The following is a 10,000-nucleotide window of genomic DNA, read 5'->3' on the forward strand; positions in this document are numbered from 1 at the left end:
GGAATACAAAGGGGGGGACAACCATGGGGGGGGGAGAGAGAAAGATAAAGAGGAGGGGAAGGAAAAGAACGACGTATAACAAACGCTCAGGTCAAGGTGATAAAATGTAGGGGGGCAACGAACATTTCGGGGACCAAAATAACCCCTTCTTCAGGCCTGTTCCCACAGACTAAAATAGTCTGTGGTACTTCCCTTTGTAATATACCTCCACCCACACACACACCTCACACAGTCACCATTTAGCTGAAAATCAAATTACACATTACAAGTCCCTAGTCTGATATCAGCTGGCAGGACTATTATTCTGGAGGCCAGGTCATATGTAAGATGATTTAGCCCAGATAGCTTCAACTGGCCCTCTTTTCAAAGCACAACAAGTCCAGTTCTTGTTCCATGACACTCCCCGTCTGGTATCTGGAGATACCACTATATAACTTGAATATGTGGAACATATGTGCAATGCATAACAAAAATAACATCACATTCTCAAACAATGCAAGAGTCCATGTCCACATAGCGATGTGACACCGGCCGGTGTCACTGGTATCAAGGTCCCATGGCCAAGGTTCTTTGGCAAAGGATGCAGGGTGGATGCACAGCTCCAGGTTTGCTGGTTGCACCACAATGTCTTTGTGTAAAAGTCTCTGGCACTGTTTCCTTTTAGCCTTGTGAGAGAACAGTCTTTTTGTCTCTGTAGTTTTACCCACAGAGTGCATCCCCTTGTAGGTATGCCAGTCGTGGTAGCCTGTCGCTCTATCACCTTGGCAGAAGGAGATGGCTTTTGGCTCCATTGCGGAAGCGGAACAACAATCCTGGAAGACTGGTTGTCGAGTCTAGTCCAGTAAAGAGGGCGTCGTTCAGGGAGACTCCCTGGAGCTGAGCGCTGGGGCTGAACACTACCCGGATTTGATCGGGTTCCTGAGGGTGGTAGGCCCCAGGTGATCGGAGGTACCGGCATTCTTCACCTTCCTTCATTAGAGGTGCTGGCTTTGCGTGGCCGGTAAGGAATATCTTCTGGATGAAGGCCACAAAGTTGTTTTTGGTCTCTGGTTCCCTTTGTAGGTCGCAGAGGTGCGAAGTGAACCTAGAGATGGCATGTTCTCCATTGTTTGGGAAGCGCCTTCTTGGTGAACGGAATGGTAGCGGGTTCGCCCAACTGCCAGATCCGTTTCTGACGAGCTCCTTGACCGTTGACATCAGGAATTCTCCATCTCCCATCAATGGTGTTTGCTTGTCGTCGTCCTTGGTGGTCTGGAACGCTGTGCACCCTAAGTCATTGGTGCATTCCTCTTGCAAGAGAACGTTTCCACGTATTTTGGTGATACGCCTTTGTATCTCTTTGTTGACTGCCCTCAGGAGGTTGTTCTCTCCTTGGACATGACGAAAAACAGTCTCTTTTGCCCTAGTAAATCCCTTTATGAGATGTCTCTGTGATTGTCTTTTTTTAGACGTGTGAGAGGACAGTCTTTTTGACACTGTGGCTTCACCTGTAGGGCGCGATCTTTTGCGGTTATGCCAGCCGTGACAGCTGGCTGCTTTATCGCTGGATACTCTGTGGAGAGGAACGATTGTACGTCCTAGCCGTGCCATTGCTCACGAGAGGATCGTCCGCTTGTTTGTCTTTTGGACGATCCCTTTGTCGGTCACCTTTGGGAGGTTACTTTCTTCCTTCAGTGGAATCGACTCGTCATCCTTGGTTATCTGAACCGCTGAGCATCCTAGGCCATTGTCACATCCCCCGATGCAAGGATGTTTTTGTTGACCTCAGGAGTATGACCTTGTCTTTTCTCTTCACTTGGCCCTTCTGTCACTTAGAGATGGCCAAGACATGGTTCAGAGAGAGATGTGTGCCCACATTCTGTTACCACCGTTCTGCGGGCGTCAACATAGTCTTTGTCCGTGCACGCGTTGCCAACTATCACCCATCCTAGGTCAAGTCTTTGGGCGCATGGCGCGTTGTGGGGTCCGTTATGCTGTTTACGGACTTTATGTACCCTCATGATGTCCCTACCGAGCAGCAGTAAGATCTTGGCGCCTTGTTCCACCGGCAGGATGTAGTTGGCTATTCCTCTGAGGTGCGGGTAATGACGTGCCACGTCTGGTGTGGGGATCTCGTCCCTGTTTGTAGCCATGTGGTTCCTACCAGTACAGCAGTTACAGCAGGGTACTCACTCATCCAGAGGTGATGGTGGAAAAGGAAGTGAGGAGCAAGGGTCACACTAAAAGTGAAGTGAGACTGCGCTAACTGTCAGCAAGGACAGGGGAGAAAATGGGAAAGCCCATTAACTTGGAGGATCTCAGGGGCTGCAGTAGCAGTTCACTGATTAAATGCCCAGAGGCAAGAAATGCAACATTGTTGCATATGACACAGGCACAGTGTGTGTGTGCAAACTCCATGCAGCTGAAAATAAGAACTGACAGGCAGAAGCTGCAAAGGAGAGAGGGGGTGAATCAGAAATGCAGTTCTTGTTCCATGACAACTATTCTCTCTTATTGGAGCAAAAAACTGCACATCAGGTTACCCATAAATCCCAGGAGAGTGTACCAATCCACAGGTAAACCCTAAAATACACGGGCACTAATATTCTATTAGCTGAGAGATTATTCTCTCTTATTAGAGCACAATTCTGCACAAATACAGGAAAACCTGGACTGGAATGAGTCTGGGAGGGAAGGACAGGCAAATCTAATCCTCCCGTTTGTGCTGCTGGTCAGTATAGATTGCTGTGCTCTCCTTGCACATACGGTATAGACATACACAAATCTACCTATGCATAATCTCACACACACACACACATATATACAGTACATACACTTGCACACACACACACATACGTTATAGACATACACAAATCTCTATTTGTATCTATCTATGCAGACTCACACACCCACACATACACATATGTATATGGTTTTTCAGCAAAAGGTGGCACTGTGTGCTCATTTGCATGTAATTTCCCAGAATCCCTTGCTGCAGTGGAAGTGCTGTGTGCTGGGTGATAATGGTGAAAGGCAGGGCTGCATGTCATTTCCCAAAATCCCTTGCTGCAGTGGAAGCGCTGTGTGCTGGGTGATAATGGTGAAAGGCGGGGCTGCATGTCATTTCCCAGAATCCCTTGCTGCAGTGGAAGTGCTGTGTGCTGGGTGATAATGGTGAAAGGCGGGGCTGCATGTCATTTCCCAGAATCCCTTGCTGCAGTGGAAGTGCTGTGTGCTGGTTGATAATGGTGAAAGGCGGGGCTGCATGTCATTTCCCAGAATCCCTTGCTGCAGTGGAAGTGCTGTGTGCTGGGTGATAATGGTGAAAGGCGGGGCTGCATGTCATTTCCCAGAATCCCTTGCTGCAGTGGAAGTGCTGCGTGCTGGGTGATAATGGTGAAAGGCGGGGCTGCCTGTCATTTCCCAGAATCCCTTGCTGCAGTGGAAGTGCTGTGTGCTGGGTGATAATGGGGAAAGGCAGGGCTGCATGTCTTTTCCCAGAATCCCTTGCCGCAGTGGAAGCGCTGTGTGCTGGGGGATAAGGGTGAAAGGCGGGGCTGCATGTAATTTCCCAGAATCCCTTGCTGCAGTGGAAGTGCTGTGTGCTGGGTGATAATGGTGAAAGGCAGGGCTGCATGTCATTTCCCAGAATCCCTTGCTGCAGTGGAAGTGCTGTGTGATAATGGTGAAAGGCAGGGCTGCATGTCATTTCCCAGAATCCCTTGCTGCAGTGGAAGTGCTGTGTGCTGGGTGATAATGGGGAAAGGCAGGGCTGCATGTCATTTCCCAGAATCCCTTGCCGCAGTGGAAGCGCTGTGTGCTGGGGGATAAGGGTGAAAGGCGGGGCTGTATGTCATTTCCCAGAATCCCTTGCTGCAGTGGAAGTGCTGTGTGCTGGGTGATAATGGTGAAAGGCAGGGCTGCATGTCATTTCCCAGAATCCCTTGCTGCAGTGGAAGTGCTGTGTGATAATGGTGAAAGGCAGGGCTGCATGTCATTTCCCAGAATCCCTTGCTGCAGTGGAAGCGCTGTGTGCTGGGGGATAATGGTGAAAGGCGGGTTGCATGTCATTTCCCAGAACCCCTTGCTGCAGTGGAAGTGCTGTGTGCTGGGTGATAATGGTGAAAGGCGGGGCTGCATGTCATTTCCCAGAATCCCTTGCTGCAGTGGAAGTGCTGTGTGCTGGGTGATAATGGTGAAAGGCGGGGCTGCATGTCATTTCCCAGAATCCCTTGCTGCAGTGGAAGTGCTGTGTGCTGGGTGATAATGGTGAAAGGCAGGGCTGCATGTCATTTCCCAGAATCCCTTGCTGCAGTGGAAGTGCTGTGTGCTGGGTGATAATGGTGAAAGGCGGGGCTGCATGTCATTTCCCAGAATCCCTTGCTGCAGTGGAAGTGCTGTGTGCTGGGTGATAATGGTGAAAGGCGGGGCTGCATGTCATGTCCCAGAATCCCTTGCTGCAGTGGAAGTGCTGTGTGCTGGGTGATAATGGTGAAAGGCAGGGCTGCATGTCATTTCCCAGAATCCCTTGCTGCAGTGGAAGTGCTGTGTGCTGGGTGATAATGGTGAAAGGCGGGGCTGCATGTCATTTCCCAGAATCCCTTGCTGCAGTGGAAGTGCTGTGTGCTGGGTGATAATGGTGAAAGGCGGGGCTGCATGTCATGTCCCAGAATCCCTTGCTGCAGTGGAAGTGCTGTGTGCTGGGGGATAATGGTGAAAGGCGGGGCTGCATGTCATTTCCCAGAATCCCTTGCTGCAGTGGAAGTGCTGTGTGCTGGGTGATAATGGTGAAAGGCGGGGCTGCAGACCTGTCTAAGACATGCAAATGAACACACAGTAATATTTCCATTTGCTATATACTTTGCTGTGGAGGTTTTTTGTCACTTTTTTTACACCCACCAAAACGTGTGTGTGTGTGTGTGTGTGTGTGTGTGTGTGTGTGTGTGTGTGTGTGTGTGTGTGTGTGTGTGTGTGTGTGTATTCACACACACATGCATACTGTACGCATGCGCGCATGCGAGCACACGCACTCACACACATATGTTCTTCTCTCTGCCCCAGATGTTCATCTCCATACTAGTCTCTGCAGTGGGAGTGTGCGGGGCCCTCTATGGGTTTGTCGCCTCGGTGCTGGGGCTGATAAACGGTCCACGCTGTGTGTACGAGTTCCTGGACGGACGCAAAGAATGGGCGATCCCTTTCAAGATGAGCCTCGAGTATTTAAAGTGAGTGAGCAGAGGGGAGCGTCCACTCACCCTGCAGGGCGTCCCCTTACCTTGCAGAGCATCCTATAACATAGAAGATTGTACACTCACTCTGCAGAGTGTCCTCATCCTGCTGAGCATCCTATAACATAGCAGTGTCCACTCACACAATGCAGTGTCCACTCACACACTGCAGTGTCCACTCACACACTGCAGTGTCCACTCACACACTGCAGTGTCCACTCACCCTGCAGAGCATCCACTCACCCTGCGGAGCATCCACTCACCCTGCAGAGCGTCCACTCATCCTGCAGAGCATCCACTCACCCTGCAGAGCATCCACTTGCCCTGCAGAGCATCCACTCACACTAGTGTCCACTCACCCTGTAGAGCGTCCACTCAAACTACACTGTCCACTCACACTACAGTGCATCCTATAACCTGAAGAGCACCCACTCACCCTGCAGAACATCCACTCACCCTGCAGAGCATCCACTCACCCTGTAGAGTGTCCACTCACCCTGCAGAGCATCCTATAACCTATCAGTGTCCACTCACACACTGCTGAGCATCCACTTACACACTGCAGTGTCCACTCATCCTGCAGAGCTTGCTATACCCCAGCAGTGTCCACTCACACACTGCAGAGCATCAACTCACCCTGCAGAGATTCCACTCACCCTGCAGAGATTCCACTCACCCTGCAGAGATTCCACTCACCCTGCAGAGATTCCACTCACCCTGCAGAGATTCCACTCACCCTGCAGAGATTCCACTCAGCCTGCAGAGATTCCACTCACCCTGCAGAGATTCCACTCACCCTACAGATTCCACTCACCCTGCAGAGATTCCACTCACCCTGCAGAGATTCCACTCACCCTGCAGAGATTCCACTCACCCTGCAGAGATTCCACTCAGCCTGCAGAGATTCCACTCAACCTGCAGAGATTCCACTCACCCTGCAGAGATTCCACTCACCCTGCAGAGATTCCACTCACCCTGCAGAGATTCCACTCAGCCTGCAGAGATTCCACTCTCCCTGCAGAGATTCCACTCACCCTGCAGAGATTCCACTCACCCTGCAGAGATTCCACTCACCCTGCAGAGATTCCACTCAGCCTGCAGAGATTCCACTCACCCTGCAGAGATTCCACTCACCCTGCAGAGATTCCACTCACCCTGCAGAGATTCCACTCACCCTGCAGAGATTCCACTCACCCTGCAGAGATTCCACTCACCCTGCAGAGATTCCACTCACCCTGCAGAGATTCCACTCACCCTGCAGAGATTCCACTCACCCTGCAGAGATTCCTAGTTAGTTAGTTACGTAGTAGTTGCATAGTAGTTACATTGCTATGCAGTAGTTACATAGTTAGTTAGTTACACAGTTACATAGTTACATAGTAGTTACATAGTTACATAGTAGTTACATAGTAACATAGTTACATAGTAGATGAGGTTGAAAAAAGACTTCCGTCCATCAAGTTCAACCTATGCTAAATTTAGACAACAGATACTTTATCCGATATCTATACTTACTTATTGATCCACAGGAAGGCAAACACAAAACCCCAGAGTCACATCATCCAATGATATCTCATAAGGGGAAAAATACATTCCTTCCTGACTCCAAGAATTGGCAATCGGATTAATCGCTGGATCAACTTCCTTCCCCTGTATACTTATTTGGTATATCCCTGTATACCCTTCCCTTTCTAAAAAGATTTTTTTGAACAAATCTATTGTATCTGCCATCACAGTCTCCGTGGGTAATGAACCCCACACTGTAACTGCCCTTACTGTAAAGAACCCTTTCCTTTGTTGCGGGTGAAATCTCCTTTCCTCCAACCTTAAGGGATGGCCCCGAGTCCTTAGTACTGCCCGTGGGATGAATAGTTCTTGTGAAATCTCCTTGTACTGTCCACGAATATATTTGTATATAGTTATCATCAGGGCTCGACAAACACACTCGCCCGCTCGCCACGGGCGGGTGAATTTTGGAACTTAGTTAAGTGCTTACCTGCGGGGGGGGGGGGTCTGACGGCACGGTGCGGCGATCTCCGTCTTCTCCCCTGCAAATTGTACTCTTACCTCTGCAGGTCCTGAAAAAATGGCCGCGTGGCGTCAAATGACGCCATGGCAACGGGACGCCATGTGACGTGACGCGGCGCGGCCATTTTTTCAGGACCTGCAGGGGTAAGAGCACAGTTTGCAGGGGAGAGGACGGAGATCGCCACGCTGTGCCGCAGATAAGAGTCGTGAGGGGGGGAGGGGAGTTTTGGGGGGGCGAGCTACATTTGGGGGAGTGGGGGGCAATTGGGTTTTTCCCTACTTTGCCAAGCCCTGGTTATCATATCCCCTCTTAGACGCCTCTTTTGTAATATAATTAAATGTAATGTAGCTCCCCTCAGCCCACCCTGCAACTCCGGAGAACTGAGAGGCTCATGGGGGAATTATTAACTTGTCTCTGTGTGCTCTGTTCTCTTTTCTCTCTCCCCTCTCCATCCCTCTCTCTCTCCTCTCTCTCTCTTTTCTCCCCTATGCCTCTCCCTCTCCTCTGTCCTCTCCCCCTCTCTCTCTCTCCTTTCTCTTTTCTCTCTCCACTCTCTCCTTTCTCACTCTCCCTCCCTCTCTCCTCTTTCTCCCTCTCTCCTCTTCTCTCTCCCCCTCCTCTTCTCTCTCCCCCTCCTCTTCTCTCTCCCCCTCCTCTTCTCTCTCCCCCTCCTCTTCTCTCTCCCCCTCTTCTGCTTTCTCCCCCTTCTCTACTCTCTCCCCCTTCTCTACTCTCTCCCCCTTCTCTTCTCTCTCCCCCTTCTCTTCTCTCTCCCCTCCTCTTCTCTTCTCTCCCTCCACTCTCTCTCCCGCTCCTCTCTCTCTCCCGCTCCTCTCTCTCTCTCTCCCCCTCCTCTTTCTCTCTCTCCCGCTCCTCTCTCTCCCGCTCCTCTCTCTCTCCCGCTCCTCTCTCTCTCTCCCGCTCCTCTCTCTCTCCCGCTCCTGTCTCTCCCGCTCCTCTCTCTCTCTCTCCCGCTCCTCTCTCTCTCTCCCACTCCTCTCTCTCCCGCTCCTCTCTCTCTCTCCCGCTCCTCTCTCTCTCTCTCCCGCTCCTCTCTCTCTCTCCCGCTCCTCTCTCTCTCTCCCGCTCCTCTCTCTCTCTCTCCCGCTCCTCTCTCTCTCTCCTGCTCCTCTCTCTCTCCCCCTTCTCTACTCTCTCCCTCCCCCTCTCTCTCCCTCCCTCCCCTCTCTCCCTCCCCTCTCTCCCTCCCCTCTCTCCAGCCTTGACACTAGTTACCTGTTCCATAAACCTGCCTGGAGTCGCTGCATTGAACCCTCCGGAGTTGTCGAGTTTAACGTCATTTTCTTTTCCACCATCGTGGCTGCGAGCGGCATCGAGCTCGTCCTCTGCGTCATTCAGATGCTGAACGGCCTGTTCGGCTGCATCTTCGGGACATGCCGAGACAATAAATAAGCAGGGAGTGTGAGTATATACCTGTATACCGCCCGTTATATACACACAGTGACCGCAGGGCGTCACTGATACCCATAGGGAATATACGCTGCTATATACACACGGTGACCGCAGGGCGTCACTGATACCCATAGGGAATATATCCCGCTATATACACACAGTGACCGCAGGGCGTCACTGATACCCATAGGGTATATACCCTGCTATATACACACAGTGACCACAGGGTGTCACTGATACCCATAGGGAATATATACCCTGCTATATACACACGGTGACCGCAGGGTGTCACTGATACCCACAGGGAATATACCCTGCTCTATACACACGGTGACCGCAGGGTTTCACTGATACCCATAGGGAATATACCCTGCTATATACACACGGTGACCGCAGGGCGTCACTGATACCCATAGGGAATATATACCCTGCTATATACACACGGTGACCGCAGGGCGTCACTGATACCCATAGGGAATATATACCCTGCTATATACACACGGTGACCGCAGGGCGTCACTGATACCCATAGGGAATATACGCTGCTATATACACACAGTGACCGCAGGGTGTCACTGATACCCATAGGGAATATACCCTGCTATATACACACGGTGACCGCAGGGTGTCACTGATACCCACAGGGAATATACGCTGCTATATACACACAGTGACCGCAGGGTGTCACTGATACCCATAGGGAATATACCCTGCTATATACACGCAGTGACCGCAGGGTGTCACTGATACCCATAGGGAATATACCCTGCTATATACACACGGTGACCACAGGGCGTCACTGATACCCATAGGGAATATACCCTGCTATACACACACAGTGACCGCAGGGTGCCACTGTCATTGCCTGATACCTAAATTAATTAAACTACTAAACAAATACATTTTTAATTGAAGTTTCTGTTTTTTTTCAGACTGCCCCATGAACCCCACGACCTTAATCTGATCTCTGACCCCTCTCACCGCCCCCAATCCTGCATCCCGTGGGGAGACTTAATTAACCCTCCCCTTGCTATGAGATGATTAACACCCTGTGCGTGACGAATAAAAGTGATTTTGCCCTAAACAGGATTACAAACTACCTGTCCCCAGCAGAGAGGATTCTGGGAGTCCCCAGCAGAGAGGAATCTGGGAGTCCCGCTCCTGTGTATAAAGAATATGATGGTTGTGTAGATTATTTTAATAAAACTAGATGTTCTGACGCCGCCTGAATCTTTTGCCTTTTTATGGGGGTCTGTGATCCCCAAATATTAAAGTGGGGAGTGGGGTGCGCCCTGGATTGTGTGCGCCCCCAGGATATCCCGGCTTCTGCACAGGTGTCTCAATCAATCCC

General features: G+C 50.9%; 1 protein-coding gene across 1 annotated transcript in view; it reads left to right on the plus strand.

Annotated features, from left to right (window-relative positions):
• The window catches only part of LOC142484884 (uncharacterized), a 35,003-nt gene that overhangs the window by 723 nt on the left and 24,280 nt on the right, over positions 1-10,000 (plus strand).

Source organism: Ascaphus truei, unplaced genomic scaffold (genome assembly GCF_040206685.1).
Source record: "Ascaphus truei isolate aAscTru1 unplaced genomic scaffold, aAscTru1.hap1 HAP1_SCAFFOLD_453, whole genome shotgun sequence".
Taxonomy (NCBI): Eukaryota; Metazoa; Chordata; class Amphibia; order Anura; family Ascaphidae; genus Ascaphus; species Ascaphus truei.